General features: G+C 40.7%; 1 protein-coding gene across 1 annotated transcript in view; it reads right to left on the bottom strand.

The window, feature by feature from the left end:
• The window catches only part of APBB1IP (amyloid beta precursor protein binding family B member 1 interacting protein), a 103,132-nt gene extending 81,141 nt beyond the window's left edge, over nt 1–21,991 (bottom strand). Inside the window, exons 1-2 of the mRNA XM_030837022.2 lie at nt 21,872–21,991; nt 21,507–21,696 (exon numbers count right to left, since the gene is read on the bottom strand). The gene's annotated coding sequence lies outside the window, so the exon portion shown is untranslated. The remainder of the gene's footprint in view (nt 1–21,506; nt 21,697–21,871) is intronic.
• Between the last annotated feature and the right edge of the window lie 473 nt (nt 21,992–22,464).

Below are 22,464 nucleotides of genomic sequence, written 5' to 3'. Positions count from 1 at the left end.
AAGTCACAGGCAAGTACAGGATGTACAAAGATTATGAGAACCAAAAGTTTTAGCCAAGTCAAAAGCGGCTTGTGTTTTATGTCAAACACAAGGGAAGAAGACACTCCCATGCCCTGTATTATTATCTCAGTGTTGAAAATGCATAAGAAATTGTCGCATCTATTTATTGTTTAAAGGTACGGAATGAAAAAGAACCAGGCGTTTAATCTTAGGTGTCGGAGAATACAGCTCAGTTTTTACCACTAATGTTCCTGTCCTGGGTAACATATAACCTCTTGAAGAAAACAGTCACTCAATTCCTGTGGAATTTGGAAGCACTTCCTTTCCTTATTCATATGAAAGAAGCATATTCACAGTATAATGATGATGATGGTTTTAAAGTGGCTTCCCGTTCTTTGATGCTTCTCCCCTCAAGATGTGGGGTCTCTGTCCCCGCCCGTGACTCTAAGCACGCTTGTGACTGCTATGATGGGTGCAGTGTTAAGGAAGTGACGCTCTGTGTGCAGGGCAGGCCATCCCCTGGCCTCTGAGAACTCCCTCCAGACACTCCTTGTAGAAGCCCAGCTGTCACCCTGTGAGAAGCTCAAGCCACCTGGAGGGGCCACAGGAGACACTGTGGTCACCAGTCCCACCCAGTCCAGGGGCCAGGCCGGTGAGTAAAAAACCGTCCAGGTAAGCTCAGTCTCCAGCTGTTTGCATCACCCCCAGCTGTTCAAGTCTCCTCAGCTGAGGTCACGGACATTCTGGAGCTGAGGCCAGCTAGCCCTGCCGTGGCCTGTCCAAACTCCTGATGCACAGAATCTGTAACCATAATAAAATTGTCTGTTCGACAGCAGTAAGTTTGGGGTGACTTGTTATGCAGCTGTTGAGAGTGGAACAAATGATCATAGTAGCTACCATTCCATGGTACCTTCTACGTGTCCAGCATGATACTATGCTCTTCTGCTATACCCCTCCTCTTTGCGCCCGCTCTGCAAAATATATTAGTCCCATTTGCAAGTGAAGAAATGGAGGCTCTGAGAAAATAAGTATCGTGCAAAGGCACATGTGGTAAACGACTATTTACGTCAAACTTCAGTGCGTAAAAAAATACCAGAATGTCAGTCGTTAGCTATCTAGAAACGATAATGAGAAAATGGCAAACATTGTGATGGTCATTTCGTAACAGAACAGAAATATCCAATCACTATGTTGTGCACCAGGAACTAACAGTGGTTGTAGGTCAACTATACTTCAAAAACAAACAAAAACACTCATAGAAAAAGAGATAAGATTTGTGGTTACTGTGGCATGGGGTAGGGTGGGGACTGGATAAAGATGATCAAAAGGTACAACCTTCCAGTTATAAGATAAATAAGTACTAGGAATGTAATGTACAACATGATGAATATAATGAACACTGCTGTGTGGTATCTATGAAAGCTGTTAAGAAAGTAAATCCTACCAGTTCTCATCAAAAGGAAAAGTTTTTTCTATTATTTTAATTTTATGTCTGTATGAGCTGATAGATATTCACTAAATTTATTGTGGTCATTTCATGATATATGTAGTTCAAATGATTGTGTTATACACTTTAAACTTATACAGTGCTGTACATCAATTATATTTCAATAAAACTGAAAGAAAAAAATATATAGTTTCATATGGTAAATATATATATATATATACACACCCATATATATATATTAGTAATACAGTAACACCAGTGAAGTAAATACAATAATTAAAATAATATGTTACTGGTCCAGGATTCACTGACCAATGAAATAGAAGTCTAGAATGGTCCAAAGTAAAGAGATAAGAAATAAAGATTAAGGAAACAACCTTTCAAATACAACAAAAAGTTGAGTTAATTAATAAATAATATTAGGACAATTAAACAAATACATTAACAAATTATATGTTCACGGTTTATAATGGGGAAAAAAAGGGTTTTTAAGGATAAGAGATAAATGACACTAGCTATTCTGAAACTGGCCCATATTAACTGGAAAAAAGAAATATAGGGACTTCCCTGGTGGTCCAGTGGGTAAGACTCCGCATTCCCAATGCAGGGGACCGGGGTTCGATCCCTGGTCAGGGAACTAGATCCCACATGCATGCCACAACTAAGAGTCCTCATGCCGCAACTAAGAAGTCCGCATGCCGCAACTAAGACCCGGCACAGGCAAAATAAATAAATAATAAATAAATAAATATTAAAAAAAGAAACATACGCTTCAGTTTCCTCATTTGCAAAATAGGAGAGATGTTATGTATTTCATAAGATTAAAGGGAAAAATGTCCATGGAAATCACTTAGCATAGTTCCCAGCACACACTAAGTACTAAATGAACTTTGTGGCTATGAAAAGAAAATGGGAAACAGTAAAAGTTAGCAATGACACAGTTACAGTGTTTAAAAAAAATTTTTTAAAGGTTAATTTTTTTTCTGTGGAGAATTTAAGCATTTTATCTACTCATCAGGAGGTCCAAAATCATTATTATTAATTACAATTAGTAATTATTATATCATTACAATATATAACATCTAATATCAGCATTAATCATTTGATTTAATTAATTTTGCCACAATTATGAGATGTTTGTCATGAAAAATACAGAAATTTGTGTCCCTGAATAAACCAACTAGATAGAAATTAACGTGTCTACAGAGCATCACTAACAGCAAACTAGTTGAGATCTGAGTACATTTACGAAGCAAAGAAGGGCGCCTATTGGTTCAGTGGACAGCTGACTCTTGATGAGTTTCTTCACTTTTTTTGGGAAGGATATTTACATACGAGTTCCTATGGGTATTATTTTTATATGTGACAAATGAGAGCCTTTTAATTTAATTACATTTTTCCTCCACACAGTCTACATGGGATCAGACCCATTCTAGAGCTACTGCATTTTAAATTTCTCTCTTACAGCTGTGAGAAGGAACAAGGATAGTATGGAAATAATGTATTTGAAAACAGAGTGCTCCAGAGTTTCCTGTCAGTTTTATTTAGACCACTAAGCCAATTCTCTATTTAATTCACATATCAAGGAAATAAAAACAGTGAATAAGGAACTTGGAATTACCCTTGATCATCATTCAAATGGTCCATGTTGGAGCCCTGCTGTATCACCAGGGCTGTATCACTACATGTGAATGTGATAACTGGATGCGTCACACCTGGGTTCAATGCTAAATGCATGACCCTGAGCAACTTACTTAACCTTGTTGAGCTTCAGTATTTTCATCTGTAAAACGGGGATAAGAAATATAATTCATAAAATTGTCGGGAGGACTAAATTAACACAGTCAGACCCTTGCACAGTAACTGGCACACAGTGATGTTTGCATATAGGCAGGAATATTTAAAATGCACTGGTAACTTCTGGTTAGTGGACAGTGAATACACAACCTCTCCTAAAATTCCAATGAAAGGACTCCATAACAGTCCGGAAAGCCAGGAAAGATGGCATTGCTAGACCAAAACCTTTGAGGAATTTCTGGAAGATGTTAAGGAGAAGGGATTGTACAGAGAACCTCTAGAGCTAGGGAGACAGCAGTTCAATATGGGTCTGGAGGAGGGCTGTCAAACATAGAGCCAAGGAAAACATCTACACTCAGGGTCAGCAAAGATGGAAATCCAAGGACAACCTGGAGTAATTAAAGGACTGACGCTATGGGCCATTCGATTTCTCTGTCACAAGGGAGAATGAGAAACCGCAATTGCCCTGGGTCTAAAATCAGCAAGAACCGTTGTCTTATATAATGTGGGAGAACTGTCTTACTGGTTCTTAAGGTGGGACTTGAGCCAAAAAAACCCCAAGTAGAGCAATTTGGGACTCAGAAAGTTTAGGATCCTGTAACAGATATGCAGATCCCAGTCCAATCGCCAACTCTCCATCCATCGTTCCATCCTTTCCTCCATGCATCCATGCATCCAAAGGGCGTGGGAGGAGAAACATCCACGTTCAGTGAAAGGCACTAAGAACTCTCTAGGAGCTCCACCTCTAGCACAAGGCTTTGCTAGCCTCAGCAAACAGCACTCAAGGAGAGCTGAAACTTACATGCCTGACTGTTATCCAAACCAAACAGGAAAGCTACCTGTCAATCCCCACTTCCATCTATAGAACCCTACAGTCAGCCTCCTAGTCAAGAAAGAGGCTTGTTCGGCTACAGGTAAATCATACCACCTTCTTATGTTATTCTAGCCCTTCAATTAAAATTATGAATCAACAATCAAGGCCCATGAAATATTTGAGGAAAAACACAAACATGGGAGCATCAAGACTAAAAACCAAAATACTGACCCCTGAGGAAAAAGAATTGATGAAAGAAATAGAAGAGAGAATAAAAAAAAATTCCAGTTGATGTCTTCAGAGAGATTTATGATGACACAGTAGTAAGAATAATTGATATTTAAAAAGCAGTCAGAGGACTTCCCTGGTGGTGCAGTGGTTAAGAATCTGCCTGCCAATGCAGGGGGCATGGGTTCAATCCCTGGTCCGGGAAGATCCCACATGCCATGGAGCAACTAAGCCCATGAGCCACAACTACCGAGCCTGCGCTCTAGAGCCCATGAGCCACAACTACTGAAGCCCGTACATCTAGAGCCCATGCTCCACAACAAGAGAAGCCACCGCAACAAGAGAAGCCACCGCAACGAGAAGACCACACACCACAACGAAGAGTAGTCCCCACTCGCCGCAACTAGAGAAAGCCCGTGCACAGCAACGAAGACCCAACGCAGCCAAAAATAAATAAATAAATTTGTTTAAAAACTAATAAGAAAATAACAAATCAATATTACTTACAAATATGGATACAAAAATTGTAAAAAAAATTTTAGAAAATTGATTCCAGAAGTATATTAAAATATGTAATAACCAGGAATGCAAGAACAGCCCAACAGTAGGAAATATATTAGAGTAATTCACTAAATTAAAATATTAAATGATAGGCCACATGATCATCTCAATGCATGGTGAAAAGACAGTTGGTAAAATTCAATACCCATTCCTGATAAAAACCTCTTAGTAAGGCTGAAATGGTCAGTGCTTTCCTTAACTCGATAAAGGGTATCTACCAGAAACCAATGGCAACCATCATTCTAATGGTAAAACACAGAAAGTCTTCTTATTAAAGTCAGACACAAGTCAAAGAGTCTCATCATTATTGCTGCTATTTCAGTTTGTTTGGGTGATCTTAGACAATAAAAGTTCAGAAAAAATATCTAAAATTTATAGATACTCTGTGGTAGGATTCAGCAAACTTTTGTTATAAAGAGCCAGCTAGTAAATATTTCAGGTTTTGCAAGTCATATGGCCTCTGTCACAACTACTCAAGTCTGCTGTTGTAGGGAAAAAGTTGTTGTAGATGACAGTAAACAAGCATGACTAGTATCAATACAACTTTATTTACAAAAGCACTGCAGTGGATATAGGACACAGGCAACAGGGAAAAGGCAACATTAGCATAAGTAGGTGATAGGATTGCTTACATAGAAAATTCAAGAGAATTAGGTGCAAGCAGCCTTAATAAGATGGCTGATGCGAGGTAAATATATACAAAACAATGAGATTTCTATATATCCAGCAATAAATATTAGAAAGTGATGTGGCAAAAGGATCAAATTTACAATAGCAACAAAAGCTATGAAAAATATAGAAATAAATAAAAGGAATTTGTCAATCCTACATAGAGAAAGCCATACAGCATAAGAGAAGACGAACAAATGGAGAGAAATACCAGGTTACCAGAAGGGAACGTTCAATGTGGTAAAGATGTCATTTCTTCCTAAAGAATACAAAATTTTGGGAATTCCAATTAAACCTCCAAATGGATTTAAAATCGAAACAAAATAAAAGCTGACAAGCTGATTCTAAACTCCATCTGAGAAAAAAGGTTATTCTTAAATTGTAACAAAAAATGTATTTTAAAGAAAAGAATTCTTGGTACTTCAGGATTTACACAAATAAACCAGTGTAAAAGAACAAAGACTGCAGAATTCAAATTTAATATATGAAAAAGTTGGCAGTTAATAATCAGCAGAAAATAATATATTATTTAATAAATGGTATAGAAACAAGTGGCTACCCATTTGCAAAAAATAAAGTCAGATCCCTACCCATCACCATAAACAAAATAAATTCAAGTTGGATTAAGAATCTAAGTGTAACGGTAAAACTATAAGTCATAGAAGAGAAAAGTTTTTCTTTCCTTCTTTCCTCCTTTCCTTGCTTCTTTATAATTTTGTGACAGATACTACTGACTGGCCCTTTGAACATCCTCTCCAGGTGCCTTGCAGCATGTGTTTCCATTATACTGAAGCTGGAAATCTGAAAATAACATTTCCATGCTCCCTTGCAGCTAGGGTTCTACTTATAATCCATTCAAGCAGACACAGTGATGCGAGGCCTGCTAGATGGCACTGAGCAACGTGAAGTGAAAGCGACAGATGGTAAAACAGAATCTCCTGGGGGTAGTTGTTCTGTCCCTATCACCTTAGGTGGAGCAGTGGGTCTTGGCTGCAGTGAGGTTTTGCCAGAACAGTCCTGAAGGTAGAGTTGGGCATTTCTCCTGTTTGTTAACATCTCCTCCTGTTTGTTAACATCAAACTACCTTCCTGACCCTCCCAGTTTTGTACGCAGCCGTATACCTTGTAATAAACTCTTTTCTGTCTAATCTAGAATGAATTCTATTTCCTGATCATTACAAGTAGTGAAGTATTTTCCAAGCATGACCTAAAGTCCAGGAGCTTTAAAGAAGCTCTTTCTTTATATTCATTCATTCATCAACAGATGTCTATTAAATATCTAGATATCATGGAAATGTTCGTTGTCTTTGGTTTGTTAATTCAGCCTCTGGGAATTTAATTCAAGGAAATCTTATAAACTTTGAAAGAACTCTACATGCCTGGAGATGAAATGGCAGCATCACTGGAAATTAAAAACAACAAACAATATTTGTTGGATATTTATCCAACAAATATGAGAAGAGTTAATTACTGTACTGCACTCAGTGGGTTTTTGTTGTTGTTACCATGAAAAACGGCTATGAAGACTATAACAACATATTTAAGTAAAATAAATAGGATACAAAATAATTTATATTCTAAAATTACAATAATGTAAGAAAACCAAGAACACAGGGAAAAAAATACTACAAGATAATAAATCAACATGTGAAAAAGCACTTCTATCAGGATGCTGGTCTATTTTTCTCTATTTTGCACATTTTCTATAATGTATTAATTTCATAACTTAAAATAGAGTTAAGAATCACAATTGGTTTTAAGTCCACAGAAGTGGACTTAAAGGGCATATTAGCAAAACCAGAGGTTAATATGTAATTTTTTAATTGATATATAATTGGCATATAACATTGTGTGAGTTTAAGGTGTACAATGTGTTGGTTTGATATACTTATATATTGCAAATGAGTTCCACTATAATCATATTAGATAATACTTCTATCATGTCCTGTAATCATCATTTCCCTTTTGTAGTGAGAACAAATAAGATCTAGTCTGTTAGCAACTTTGAAGTTTATAATGCATTATATTGTTGACTATATCTCTATGCTATAATTAGATCTGAAGGACTTATTTATCTATGAGTTGCAGTTTGTACCCTTAAACAACATCTCCCCAATTCCCCCACCCCCAGGTAACCACCATTCTACACTGTTTTTTATGAGTTTGGCTTTTTTAGATTCCACATATGAGTGAGACCATAAAGTATTTGTCTTTAGCTGTCTGACTTATCTCACTTAGCATAATGCTCTTAAAGTTTATCCTTGTTGTCACAAACAGCAGAATTTCCTTCTTTCTCATGGCTGAATAATATTCCATTCTCTCTCTCCCCTCTCTCTCTCTCTCTCTCTAAATATATATAATTATATACATAATATATATATTATATATCAGTTAATAATATATATTATATAAATTATGTATATAATTATATATATATATCCATCATATTTATCCATTCATCCATTAATGGGCCCTTAGGTTGTTTCCATATCTTGACTATTGTTAATACTGCTGCAATGAACATGGGAGTGCAGATAACTCTTTGGTATCCTATTTCCACTTCCTTTGGATATATACCCAGAAGTAGAATTCCTGGATTATATGGTGGTTCTACCTTTAATTTTTTGAGGAACTTCCAAACTGTTTTCCACAGTGGCTGCATCAATTTACATTCCCGCCAACAGTGAACTAGGGTTCCCTTTTCTCCACATCTTTGCCAAGATTTTTTATCTCTTGTCTTCTTGATAGCTGTTCCAATAGGTGTGAGGTGATATCTCACTGTGGTTTTGATTTGTATTTTCCTGATGCTTAGTGATGTTGAGCATCTTTTCACGTATCAGATAGCCTTCAGTATGTCTTCTTTGGAAAAATGCCTATTCAGACCCTCTGCCCATTTTTTAACAGGATTGCTGGTTTTTTGTTATTGAGTTGCATGGGTTCTTCATATATTTTGGATATTAACCCTTTATCCAATATATGGTTTGCAAATATTTTCTCCCATTCCATAGGTTGCCTTTTTATTACATTCCATTTTGAAGGTTGCTCACAAAAAGGAGAAAAGGGACTCTTCTCCACCCCACCCAATTGTGACTTTCTTCTCCTAAACATTGCTGGGATCAATTCAAGGAGGATGATTTCAGGTGGAAAGTACACTGCAACAGTTCCTTGTCTTTCTTGCCTAGATTCTAAAAATTCTTAGTGAAAAGAATTTAAACTAAGTGAAAAGAATTTAGTTTAAATTCTTTAATTTAGCTTAAATTAAAACTAAAATGTATCCTTCATGTGTTGTTTCTGATAGACAAATTTTATGATGACCTTTTTTTTAAAGGGTATTTTATTTGTTTATTTTTTGTAACTAAGCTTAGTAACTTTCCAGGGAGTGTTTTTCTTGTCATTAATTAATTATTTTCTTTATTTCTCTAAAGGCAACAACTAGACTTAAGAATTTACATTATTTGTCTTGATTCAGAACTGAGTCATCATTAAACTTCCCAGCCAAGAATATATTCTTTTATTGATACAAATGATTTCGAGGACTAAATCAACGTTTCACAGAAAATACTACTCAAGAGTTGACTTACAAAATTATGACCTTAGAAATTGTAACAAATTTCTTCTCTATATTTGATTGATTAATGGGGAAAAAAAGATACAGAGACTTTGAGTAAAAAGTATGGTTAGCTTATAAGACATTTACTGAAAACTAGTCACATGCTAGAAAATCTAAATTCCCCAAACAAGAAATTGTACAGGCTATATTTTCTGACCAAAATGTAATAAAAATAGAAGTTAATAACACAAGATTTAAATACACTTAAAAACCCTGAAGAAAAATGTATTTTCCTAACAACTTAGGGATCAGAGAAGAAAATCTGAGAAGGACAATCTCAAACTATCTAGAAAACAACCATAGTAAAATCTACACACACATACACAATTTAACCAGAGTCAAGTTCAAAGGAAATTTTGGAGAAAAAAAAAATAATAAAAGACTTCCACAATGACAATAATTAAAGCAGAACAGTAATGGTGTAGGAATAAAATAGATATTACTGTCATATAACAACACAGAAATATATTTAAGAACATCAGAGAATTTGGCGCTTCATAATCTTACCAGAATCTAAACTATCAAATGAAATATATATGAATAAATTTTTGGCGGGCATATGACAGACTCTTTGTTTTGTACCTACTTTACCCCTAATAACTTATTTCAGATCAATGCAACTGCCTGATGATGCCCTGGTATAAAAGACAGATGATAAATTAAGATACAACTTAGGTTCGTTTTGATATGGACACTGAGAGAAAATGGGATACCGTGCTTGGTTAACTTCTTTGGTAGGTGTTTGTGGACCTTTCCAGACAAGGTCTCAGTAAAACTTCCAAGAATCCATCCGTTAGCTTCCTGCACTTCCACCCCATTCACTTTCCTATTGTCCAAGGGGGCTATCTTGACAAAGGTATTAGTCAGACACTCAAAATATCCAGATTTCATAAATATGAATAAAGATGCAGCTTTACTTTCTGAAGCAAAGGTGGCAACAATTTGCCCTTATATTTTCTTATATGGAATTTTATAATTTTAGCTCTAACATTTAGCTTTGTGATCCACTTTGAGTTAGTTTTTGTGTATAGCGTGTGAGTCTTTATTTTTTAATAGATGTTATTGAGAGCAGAGGGTTTTTTTATACCTAAAGGACCAAACAGACAAACAAAAAAGCTCTTTCTCTTTCTGTGATGTGATAACTTTTACAATTCTCTGCACATTCAATCAAAACATACTCATGGAGTCATTTTTGCAAATGTATGTAGCAATGAACCAAACACTATATGCTAAAAGAATAAAAAGAAAAAAACCAGCAGCAGTAAGTACTATACTACTATAATCCAGGACCAACCCAAATGGATTTAGGGTAAATTTATGATTGCTCCTGCAAAGAACTGGATTCCAGCAAAACTAATTTAAATCAAGTCCATCCATAGAAAGATCACTGATTAACCGGGCATGAAAATTAATTCTTGACTTAAAACACACAGACACCAACAAAACAAACAAATCCCCCCCCAATCTCAAGAACCCCAAACAGCTGAATCGGCAGACATAGAGGGAATTCAACTTCTAGAACTGCACGTATTTTATATGTATTTCACATAACAGTTTCCACGTAACTTGACAAAGTTAAGCTGAAAATCCCCAAACGCTTTTTAAAAATGATAACATATTCACAGTACTTAATTCATGGCTTGCATTTATATTTCAATCAGCTAAGCAATATATTGTTTTTCTCAGCATCTTTCATTTATTTGCCTCTTGGTGAAGAATCTGAACCCCTCCACCATTTGCCTTATCCTCCCAGCAGTTCTGCAGCAGAGACAACCAGTCAAAAATGCAATTATTGGGCTTCCCTGGTGGCGCAGTGGTTTAGAATCTGCCTGCCAATGCAGGGGACACTGGTTCCAGCCCTGGTCCGGGAAGGTCCCACATGACGCGGAGCAACTAAGCCTGTGCGCCACAACTACTGAGCCTGCGCACTTAGAGCCTGTGCTCTGCAACAAGAGAAGCCACCGCAATGAGAAGCCCGCTCACCACAACGAAGAGTGGTCCCCGCTCGCAGCAACTAGAGAAAGCCCGCGCGCAGCAATGAAGACCCAACGCAGCCAAAAATAAATAAATAAATATTTTTTAAAAATGCAATTATTCTCTCATTGCTTCATAATGTAGTGTCAAATTGGGGGGGGGCGGTCATTCAAGGTCCCTCCTGTCAATATTCACCAGGGGCAACGGCCCCCCGAGGCCTTTTTCAGGAGTGATCAGGGTCTGTCCTGCAGCCCAGAGGAAGGTTGGCAGTCTCCAGGGCCAGGTCAGCAGGCTTTCCAAAGGGCACAAACACCAAATGTGGAAAGTCCACGTCAATCAAAGGCAGGCAGAAGGTGAAGGAGTGGGTGGCAGGGAGGCCAGTGTGTCTAGTCAAGGAGCAGAGGCTTGATGACCAAACCAGGGCCCTCACTGTCCCAGTGGGCACAGGTCATCCTGGCATCTCCCCAGCTTGCTGGAAGAGTTTTCAGGGCACACATCTCCTGGGATGAGTTTATCCATGATGCATGCCACATACCTCTCCAAATCCATCAGCATCTTTCTCTTACTAAACCTTTGCTTACAGTGAAAGTAGGTGATTTCTCTTCCCCTGTGCAGGCCGTCTGTAATACCTCTGCATCCCATTTTCTCCACTCACATTAGTCCTACCCACCACCCAAGGCCAGCTCAAGGCTCCCTCCTGCATCCTGGTGATCTACCCTCCTCTAAATCCTGTGGCAGCAGAGTTAGGATCACTAATTTGACAGTTCACAAGGTGCCTTATGGCTTATCTGTCTCTTTATGTGCATTTAAAAAATTTTCTCAACTATGCTGAAGGGGCAGAATTTACACCTCAACTCTCCTAGTAGCCGGCACAGCGCCACGGTTGGCATTAGGGTGGCCAAAAACGTCTTACAGAAAAACCCAGACGAACTTTTTGGCCAACCCAATACTCAGACCTCAACGTAAGCTCACATTAATATGTATTAGCACCTACTTTAAAATAAGAATAGTAGGAATTATAAATATGGAAAAATTACTACAGATCAGGCACCTACAGTGCCTGACTTAATTCTCAAAGCAATCTTATGAGGTAGTGACATTATTCTAATTTTATAGATTATAAAACTCAGAGAAATAATAATTTCCTGCCTGGAGAAATAATAATTTGTGCAAGCTCATGTGAGTGGAGGACTGGACCGTGTCTAAGTCTAACTCAAAACTCACGTTCACAGTCAAGCCACGTGGCCTTCTGAAGACACAGGCTGATTAAGAGGTAGAATGTGGCAGCCACTCTGCTAACGCTGCTGTTACAGTATCTATACGTCCAGTTCGAATACAACTGACTTCGTGTCTGTCTTTCACACCACACTGAGGTTAGGCAGGGAATCTTGTATTTTCATCCAAGCATGTGACACACACCACTCACTAAATACACTCAGCTGCTGGGTGATCTTGAACAAGCAATTTAACCTCTCTGTTGGTTTAGTTCCCTCATTTGTAAAATAGCAATGAAAACAGTCCCTACGTCGTAGGGATGAGATGACGCCTATAAAGGGCATAGCATAGCATCTGATGCATATAAAGTGATATTAGTGATACTAATATAGCTATTATTATTATCACCATTATCATAATCATTTTTGTTACTATATCTCCCTCTAAAACCACCAGTGGAAATAAATGTCAGTCACTTATTCACACACCACATACATGTTCCCAAGTCCCAAGTACTAACTGATGGTTACTTCTGCCTGTTGCATTTCTGTGTACCTGGACTGCCATTTTTCCATAGGCCAGGGACATTTTTAAAAGACTAAGCTACTGGGAAGGACATCTGTAAGTAGTGTTTCTAGGACAGAGGTTTTCATTTTTTTGGCCGTGCCATGTGACATTTGGGATCTTAGTTCCCCAACCAGTGATCGAACCCGTGCCCCCTGCAGTGGAAGCGCAGAGTCTTAACCACTGGACAGCCAGGGAAGTCCCTAGGACAGAGCTTCTTAACCATTCTGAACAAGACAGGAACTGTATCAGAACCTCCCTGAGACTTTTTCAAACTGTACCCATGACACCTCCAACTCCACAATCCAAATCTTATCATTACCTCCTGCCCTGAAAGGGAGGTGTACTTCTGGAGTTGAGGGCCCCCACAAAGAGAGCTGCTGTTGATGAGGGTATGTTACGCCCGTGAGCTAGCAGGTGGAAGCTAAAGAGAAAAAAAAAAGAGCTGACAACCACCGTTGCCTAGGGCAACCGATCACATTTTGCCGGATGTGGGTTTAGGGCATCCTGCTCTACCTTTTACTTCCACTCTTTTTCAGCCCCTGTTACTTTTAGGAAGAATCCAAAAAATAAGGGCAGTGTGGGTGGGGGGGCAGCAGAGGGAAGAGAAAGAATAAAAAGAAAAGTAAGCAATGGCAATTTGATGCTGTTTGTTTTTGTTGCTAGAGGGCTCACAAAGCATTCTGGGTATAGGTTTAATTATGCATTAGAACCTGGTTCCAGGGAGAGACCCCAGAGTAAGAGAAAATGCTTTTCCTGTCTTTTTTCCTTTAGCTTACTTCATAGTACACCTAATATCCTCCATGCAGCTGAAGGGTTAACACGGAGTTAGGATACAGTGTTTATGCAATTACCTAGAGCTGCACTGTCCAATTCAGTAGCCACTAGCCACAGGTGGCCGTTGAGCCCTTGAATTGTGGCTAGTCCGAAATGAGATGTACCGTAAGTGTAAAATATGCTGGCTTTGGAAAACTTAGGATGAAAAAAGAAAGAGTAAAAGAGTTCATCCACCATTTTAATACGACTTTAATGCCATTTAGTATAATTAATATTAAACAGTCATTTTGGATAAATATATTAAATAAAACAGATTACTAAAATTAACATCCCTCGTTTCTCTTTTACTGTTCCTAGTGTGGTTTCCTGAAAATGTAAAGTTATCTATGTGGGGACTTCCCAGGTGGTCCAATGGTTAAGACTCCATGCTTCCACTGCAGGGGGCGTGCATTTGATCCCTGGTTGGGGAACTAAGATTCTGCATGCCGTGCAGCACGGCCAAAAAATAAGTAAAATTTAAAAAAATAAAGTTACCAACGTGGCTTGCATTCTGTTTGGACCGGACAGGGTAGGTCTAAAGTAGAACAGTTCCGTTATTACAAGTGCCTAAACGTTTGACTCGAAGATGGTAGGTTGTGGTGACTGCACCATATGAATGTAATCTGAATATTACTCACTAAGAGTTAAATCAGAATCTCCCCATTTCCTTTCCCACTGTACTGTATGCTCCAGCCCTGCTGAACAATTTCATACACGTGGTGCCTGGAGGAAACTCCACTTGGCCTCCTGGAAATTACCTTTGCCTTGAAAGTGCCTCTTGGTCACCCCTCTACAATGTCTTCTCTAGAATCACTCCCGTCACCATCTTATGCACATCACACCCTGGAATGTGTTTATTTGCAGGCCTGTGTCTCCCACTGGACCAGAAGCTTCTTGAGGTTCAGCACCATATCTTATTCTGTTTTACACCTTCTACTCTGGCATGTGGTTGGCCCTCAACAGGTATGTGATGAAACTGAAAAAAAGTTCCAATGACAGCACGTTGAGCAGAGTTTCCTTCAACTCAAGTGTTTGTGTAAGCACAGAAGCCCCCTCTGTGAGTCTCGAGGATGCTCCTCCGCTCTGAGGGTCAGTGCAGTGAGCTCCCTGGGCGTTTCAGCTTTTCTCTTCTACACTGGTCTTAAGAGATCTGCTCACAGCATCACGCTGCATTGACCCACGTTCCTGGCCCAAGCCACTTCATCTCTGTTTGCCGCGTACAATGGGGGAAATTTAATGCACCGCGTTAGTCAACAGTCTTGAATTGCTAAGAAATAGTCTTGATTTGCTAAGTTATATCATTTACGGAATTTAACTAGAAGGAAGTCATTCCCCTTAAAAAAACAAAACAGGGCTTCCCTGGTGGTGCAGTGGTTGAGAGTCCGCTTGCTGATGCAGGGGACATGGGTTCGTGCCCCGGTCCGGGAAGATCCCACATGCCACGGAGCGGCTGGGCCCGCGAGCCATGGCCACGGAGCCTGTGCGTCCGGAGCCTGTGCTACACAACGGGAGGGGCCACAACAGTGAGAGGCCCTCGTACCGCAAAAACAAAACAAAACAAAACAAAACAAATAAACAAATGCTACATCCCAAACCTCATCAGTTCACTGACCCAGCTGTGAGTTTTATGTCAGCAGCAGAGATGAAAAAGTTCATTAATACTATAAACACAGCAGCCTTAGACAAATTCATTTAATGTCACTGAATTGAGATCATTCTGTAAATCACCTGAAAAAGATTTTGTGGTATTTTTTCTGCCACGTAACTGATTTGTTCGTTCTTTTCTTTTTAACAGTCTATTTCATGGACTATGGTGTAGACAATGATATAAGTAGCATTCTACTAAGCGCTACTATTTCATAATGACACTGCCCTGACACCTATTATAACCAAAACAAATAAAATGTCAGTTACCTCCATCTCAGTAGCTACTTCCTAAAATTCACTTTCAGCTTTCCAAATGTCATAACAGCATCATCTATCATTCTTCAAGAGCTACTAGTGACCCTTTAGACCTGCTCTAACGCTCGTGTCCATTTGAATCCAGCTGTGCAACAAGGAAGCTTCCTTCTCTTCCGAATCTGGTCTTAGATTTTGAAAATATAAATATCTTAGCCTCAGGGCACGAAAAGCTCCTTTGTGGAAAAGGCCATTGTCTTCCCTCCCTCAGAATCCTGCTGTTAAACTCACAATCATAGAAACCTGGTATTGCATAATGCACGTAACTGGTTATGAATTTATGTATAAATATGGGGCTTTTTAGTATTCATCTCTCCCTCTCCCATTTATTAGAAAGAATATTCACTGTCTTGAGTCTCATGGGCATGAAATATTACTGATTAGCTGACTCTACTCTTATTTTATTTATTTGATAAAGATTGCTGCTCAGGGCTTCCCTGGTGGCGCAGTGGTTAAGAATCCGCCTGCCAATGCAGGGGACATGGGTTCAAGCCCTGGTCCGGGAAGATCCCACATGCTGTGGAGCAACTAAGCCCGTGCACCACAACTACGGAGCCTGCGCTCTAGAGCCCGTGAGCCACAACTACTGAGCCCGTGCGCCACAACTACTAAAGGCTGTGAGTCTAGAGCCCATGCTCTGGAACAAGAGAAGCCACTGCAATGAGAAGCCCACGCACCACAATGAAGAGTAGCCCCCGCTTGCCACAACTAGAGAAAGCCTGTGCGCAGCAGCGAAGACCCAACGCAGCCAAGAATAAAATAAATAAATTTAAAAAAAAAAGATTGCTGGTCAATCCTTTCAGCAAGTTTGTTTGTTTGTTTTAGCTTTTGGCCACACCCCACGGCATGTGGGATCTTAGTTCCTGACCAGGGATTCCCCCCGACCAGGGATCAAACCCACACCCTCTGCACTGGAAGGCACAGTCTTAACTACTGGACTGCCGGGGAAGTCCCACTTTCAGCAAGTTTTGAAAGAAGAGTTAAAGCATTGGGATCCCAAAGATCTGGTTTTATGTCCTATTTCTTAAACTGTAATCTCAGGTAAAATTCTTAAAACTCTCTAAATTGTCATTTCTAATTTGTACAATGAGAATTAATAACTGTATCTTTCCAGGTAGTTACTTAGGCTGAATGACTGTAGTCTTTTATATAATAAGCACATAGTTATTACCAGTTGACACTTCATATCCACGTCCAAAACTCAACTTCCGATGGTCTCCCCTCTAACCTCTCCGTGTTGGTTGATGATATTCCATCCTTCCTATTGTTTGCGTCAAAAACGTTGGAGTCATCTTTGGTTCCTCTTTCTCTCACAGCCCATATCCACTTTGCCAGGAAACCCTATTGGCTCTACCCTTAAAATATATGCCGATTCCCAGAGCTTCCTAATAGGCTCCTTACTCCGTCCAGCCTTTTCTCAAGCAATCAGAGTGGGCCTTTCACATGTAAGTCAGATCACATTACTCCTCTTCTCAGAATCCTGTAATGGCCCCTCAATTTAACTCAGTGTAAGAGCCCACATTTTCACGATGGCTTACAAGACCCTTCACCCCCACTCTTCCATCTCCAACTACATCTCCTATTACTCTCTCCCTGCTCACTTACCTCTAGGCCACATGGGCGTCTTGTTCCTCAAACACACCAGGCTGACCCCTTCCTTACAGCCTTGGCACTGGCCGTTCCCTCTGCCTGGAACACTGCTCCCTCAGATAGTTAACTCCTGCAAACCTCTGCTCAGATCTTACCTTCTCAATGAGGCCAAGCCCGACCACCTTATTTAATACTGCAATTTTACTAAGTTCAACTTTGCCCTTTTTAATAGGACTTTTCACTCACTAATACCTATATTATTTACTTATTTATTATGCTTACTGATGATTGTCTACATCTCCCCATTGGAATAGAAACTCCACAAATGCAGAGACCTTTGCCTCTTCTGTTCACCTAGAAGAGTGCTTGGTAAATATTTTTTTTTTGAATGACTGAATTGTATTTAAAGTAGAAATCTAAGTAATATGGAAATTAGCAGTTCCCAAGTTACATATGCTTTATTACACTTAAAAGTTATAGTTATCCCCTGATGAATCTTGGTCACTTCATTAATGACTAAGATACCACTCCTTCCACGGTACTTACTCTTAACCATTTGTAATCCACTATGTTTTAATGCTATTTAAGTTAAGTTGTCTTTACTTAATAGGACACCCTATTTATGACCATGCTTCAAGTCAGTGGAGATTCTAATTTGTTTCCCAAGTGCTGATATACTCTAATTCTCAGTTTGACACTTCTGCAAATGCATGTACGTGCTTTCTAAATGCTTTTTAAAAAATCAGCACATTCAGCATAATGATTACCTCTATCAAGAAAAAAGGGTAATTCTATTGGAAGTCAGAAGACGTATTGATAATATCTTACTTCTTAAGCTGGGTGATAGGTATCCAGATGTTGGCTTTATGATTATTTGCTGTAATTTACGTATATATCTTACACCTTCTCTTGTATGTATGAAATAATTAATAAAATCTAGTGTTTGCTTGTTCTCCTACCACTCTTTATTTTCCCTCCAGTTTGATATGATAGTTATCTATGGATGTAAATCTTCCAGCCAGTCTGTGAGGTAAATCACAGCTGCTGTGTGATTTAGCATTTATCCCCTCCCCCAGCCCACAGTCATCTCACTGATGAGTCTGTGATATGAGATCAAACCAGAAGGATCCCCAGCAGAAATAGAAAAAAAGCTACTCACTACGTCATTGATTTAATCAACGTAGCCAGCTATCAAGAGGGACTGGAATATAATGAAGATAAAAATGAAATCACGATTGCTGCTAAAGCAGATTATTTTTTCAAAAGACATATATAAAGATAATAACTTCACAAGTGATTATAGCTTGTCTTCCCACTATTAACAAGGCACGTTCTTTGCTTGCCTACCTTCATTTCATCTTCCCTGACCCCAGGGTGGTGTAGGAATCTGATGGGTGCTCCCACAGCACACGATCTTGGTCACGTGTGGAACTGTAACTGCCCATTTATATCTCCCCTATTAAACCAGAACTTCACTGAGAAAAGGCCTCATTGTTTTTTCACCGTTTAGGCCCTTGTCCTTGGTACAGCACTTCAAGTGCTGGTGTCATACTGGCTCAGTTCAAAGGTCAGCTCTGCTTCTCACTCCTTAGGTAAGCTTCTTAACCTCTCTGTGCTATCATTTCCTCAACCATAAAAGCTGATAATAGTATAAGCCCAGGATGTGAGGCTTAACGAAACAACACGTCTAAATTAGTTACACAGGGTGTGGTACAAAATATAAGCTGAATAAATATAATTATTATTTACTACTACCATTTGGTGATAAAGAGGAAACTGAATTGACAGAGAAGAAAGACAATAGCTCTTATAATATGATTCTTAGTGATTCAAGAGCATAGATGATGTTCAGGAAATGTCTGGAAATGGAGTCATGAATTCAGGCTCTAGAGTATGTGCTGAGAAGGCGTGGTGCCTTGGAGTGGTGCTACATTTCTGCCCGCACAAGCCTAAGGGTTGGTAAGCCTAAGGGTGTGGCCCGTGCCTAAGCGTTGGGCCTGCTGGGTCTCAGGGTCTTATGACATATTGACGGTACAATCCAGAAGTGGAACTCATATATCTGCACGTTTAGTAAATGTTATTTGAGTCCCAACTATGGTGCCAGGAACTTGGCTAGGGGATGGCGATGCGGTGCAATTGTAAATATCTTGGTGTGACAGACTATGAAACACAAACTTAATTTATTATAAGATTCTGCACTCACGGAAAGGTATGGGGTATAAAAATAACTAAAATAGAATTGAAGAGGATTCGAAGTAAGTGAAAATAGTCACGCTTTTTGAAAGTGGGATGGTTTGAAGAAATTCAAAGTGGCATATCAAATGCAGACACTCATGGTAATGAATTCTATAGGTAGTTCATTCTAACAGTAATATGAAAATATCTAGAACTTTTAATTTGTTATTGAAAAAAGGCAAAAAAATAGTGGGTGATTGGTATACATTCTCAGGACATGAAAATACAAAAGATTTAATGGACACTACATAACCCAGTAAGTATTGTGCTTAAGATTTAAAGTAACTAAGTAATAAAGTAATCCATACTACAAAGTTATATTTCTTGAGAAGTAACACGTGAAGAATTTTGAAATCTAATATGGACCTGCCCAAGCTTGGGCATATCAACTCCCTACTGAAGTTTTTCAAAAGAATGGAAATTTGCCGTCTTACCTATAGGCCAAAAATTGACTGTTTTTAGAGGAACTTCTAAGGAACAAAGGCCTCGAAATATTTCAGAATCTAACAACACCTGTTATCATTATTTTCTCCATTCTTTCTTGTTAGTGATCAGCAATTCTAACTCTGTCAGCATTCCAGATAGGACAAATTCAAAGAATTATGGCAATTCCTCAATTGTTATTTTCATGACAGACATTTGGTAGGCCAATAATCATTATGGGTAAGTTATCTCAGGTCTAGAGAGATCAAAGCAACTTAATCAACGTCACTCTTTTCTAGTTAAAGGCAGATATGGAACAGAACCCAAGTCTTCCAAATACCCAGAAAAGACACAGATATTAGTAATAATGTGAACATTACTAAATGCTAAAAGTCTGAAGATGATATTAAATTTCTTAGACCTTTCACAACACATTGAGCAGACAGGAAATACCACCCGGAAGACATTACAGAAGTTTCGTAGCAGATCCTCTGTTAATTTTGCTAGCCCGCGTTCCTGTAAGACCGCCCATGTGCCGTCCCAGTATTTCAGTGAGGCCAGAGGGAAAACTGCCACTGGAGGTTTATTCAAAGGGACAAAGGCTCCCAAACACCCATTCAGAGGCCCTAGACTTTAAAATTAGTAGTAGCTGGTACCTTGGCCTTTATTTAAATCACATTATACCTGAGGAGTAATAAACTCATGAGCTTTTTCTTTATGTTACTTCCTCCGATACTCCATTTCTTTCTATAACGATCACATTAAAAGTTATTTTTGAACCGCTTTGCCATGAGTGGCACTAGGAAAAAACACGTTTAGCGTTCCACAATGGTCTGAACGATAAGAAATGCCTTCCCAGAAGGAAAATAAGAGGTGCACTGGGCAAGGTCTTCAGGGGGACCCCTGCCCCGAGGTCCTCCTGGGTATAACGATCTCCTGGTTAGTTTGCTTCGTGCTCTAAAAGGATGCTCTGGATACTCATTACGAGCCAAATTACAAAGCTTCTGCCCGGTGTCCACATCCTTCCTCTACCTTATTTTAAAACGAAAAGGACAATAATTCGGAGGAAAAGTTATTTTTAAAAAGAAGAAACAGCCGTCTGAAAGTTTTCAAAGAGGAAACACTCTAAGACGCATCAGACTGCGATCGTCACTCAAATTCTCACACTACTTGCACTCAATGCATAGCGCCCTGAAATACCCCCTGAAATGCGCCCCCCCGTGAGATACCCCCCGGGATTCCTTCAGCGTCGGTCAGCCCGGGGCTCCCGGACCCGCTGGACAGGCGAGGGTGTACCGGTTCCCCGTCTGACCTTGGAGCAATTTTCTGGGCAGGAAATCAGTCAAATATGACAAATCCGAACGCGGGGAAGACAAGCCCCAGCCCCAACCCCCCGCGGAGCTGGGTCAAGTGCAGGGGTCGGCGGAGGGGACTCCGGGGACCCGCTGCCCTGGAGGGCCCAGCGGGGGCCGCGCGTTCACCCGGCCGGCGCCGCGAGCTGGGTCGGGCCTCGGACCCTACAGGCCAGACTCCTGGTCGGGTGACCGCCCGGCGGGTCCCGGTGCAGCTCCCAGGGCCCCTGGGCGGGCCGGCGGCGCCGCTTACCTCGACGGCTGCGTGGGGCCTCGAGCGCGCGGGGCTGGGCCGGGAGGGCGACGCGGCGCTCTGTGCTGCGCTCCGGTTCAGGTCGGCAGCCTCTGGAGGAAGTGGTGTCAGCCCGCCCCTTCCCACGCAGCGCGCAGACGTGGAGCGCTCGGCGCGCGGCTCCGCATCGAGGTGCGAGGAGGGCGCCTGTCTGGAGACACACCCACAGATGTGGATAAAGACGCCTAAAGCTCGGGGGCTGCTTTTTTCGACTCCACGGGTTTGTGCCTCCTTTCGTCTTACCCCTCCCCCTGCCCCACCCCCGAAGAAAACAACTTGGTTTTAATTCTGGGGAAAGTTGCGCCTTCCTCTCAGCCCTCCCCTACCTGCGCCGCGGGCCCTCCTCTCTCGGGAGCGACCCCCTGGGTTGTCGCCTCGATATATCAGTGGCTAAGGGATTGGGGGCCGGATGGCGGTTCCACAAAGGCCCAAGAAGCCGATTTCTTTTGCAACGGTCTTCCGAAGTGTTGACTTCAGCCCTTTCTGAGCTTCCTCTTTCGGGCCAGATGTGCAAGGCCCGGCTTCCCTGCCGCGCGCAGCCCGCCCGCAGCGCACGCGGGAGCCGGAGAGAAGCTGTTTCCCCCACCCCCACCCCCCGCGCCTGGCCGCAGGGGAGGCGCGGGCCCGGGGTTAGGCGGTCTCCGCTGGAGCCGGGGTGGGGAAGGGCGCGCTTCGCAGCGGCGGTTTCTCAGCTCTCCGGTTGGCAACCGCCCCCCAAAGCTTAGCGGCACTCAGTTGGCCGGCGAGGCTGTGGCTTCTCCCATAACGCTGGTGGAAGTCCAAAATGGTCTGAATCCTGTAGACAGGGATTGGGCAACAGCGACTTAATCTACATCTGCAGTGACCCTTCGACCCAGCGATCACACTTCTAAGAATGTATTACAGAGATACAGTGATGCAAATGAAATAATGCGTACGC

Source organism: Globicephala melas, chromosome 2, assembly GCF_963455315.2.
Source record: "Globicephala melas chromosome 2, mGloMel1.2, whole genome shotgun sequence".
In the NCBI taxonomy this organism is placed as follows: domain Eukaryota; kingdom Metazoa; phylum Chordata; class Mammalia; order Artiodactyla; family Delphinidae; genus Globicephala; species Globicephala melas.
The sequence above is the reverse complement of the archived record's forward strand: the minus strand, read 5'-3'. Positions and strand labels throughout refer to the sequence as shown.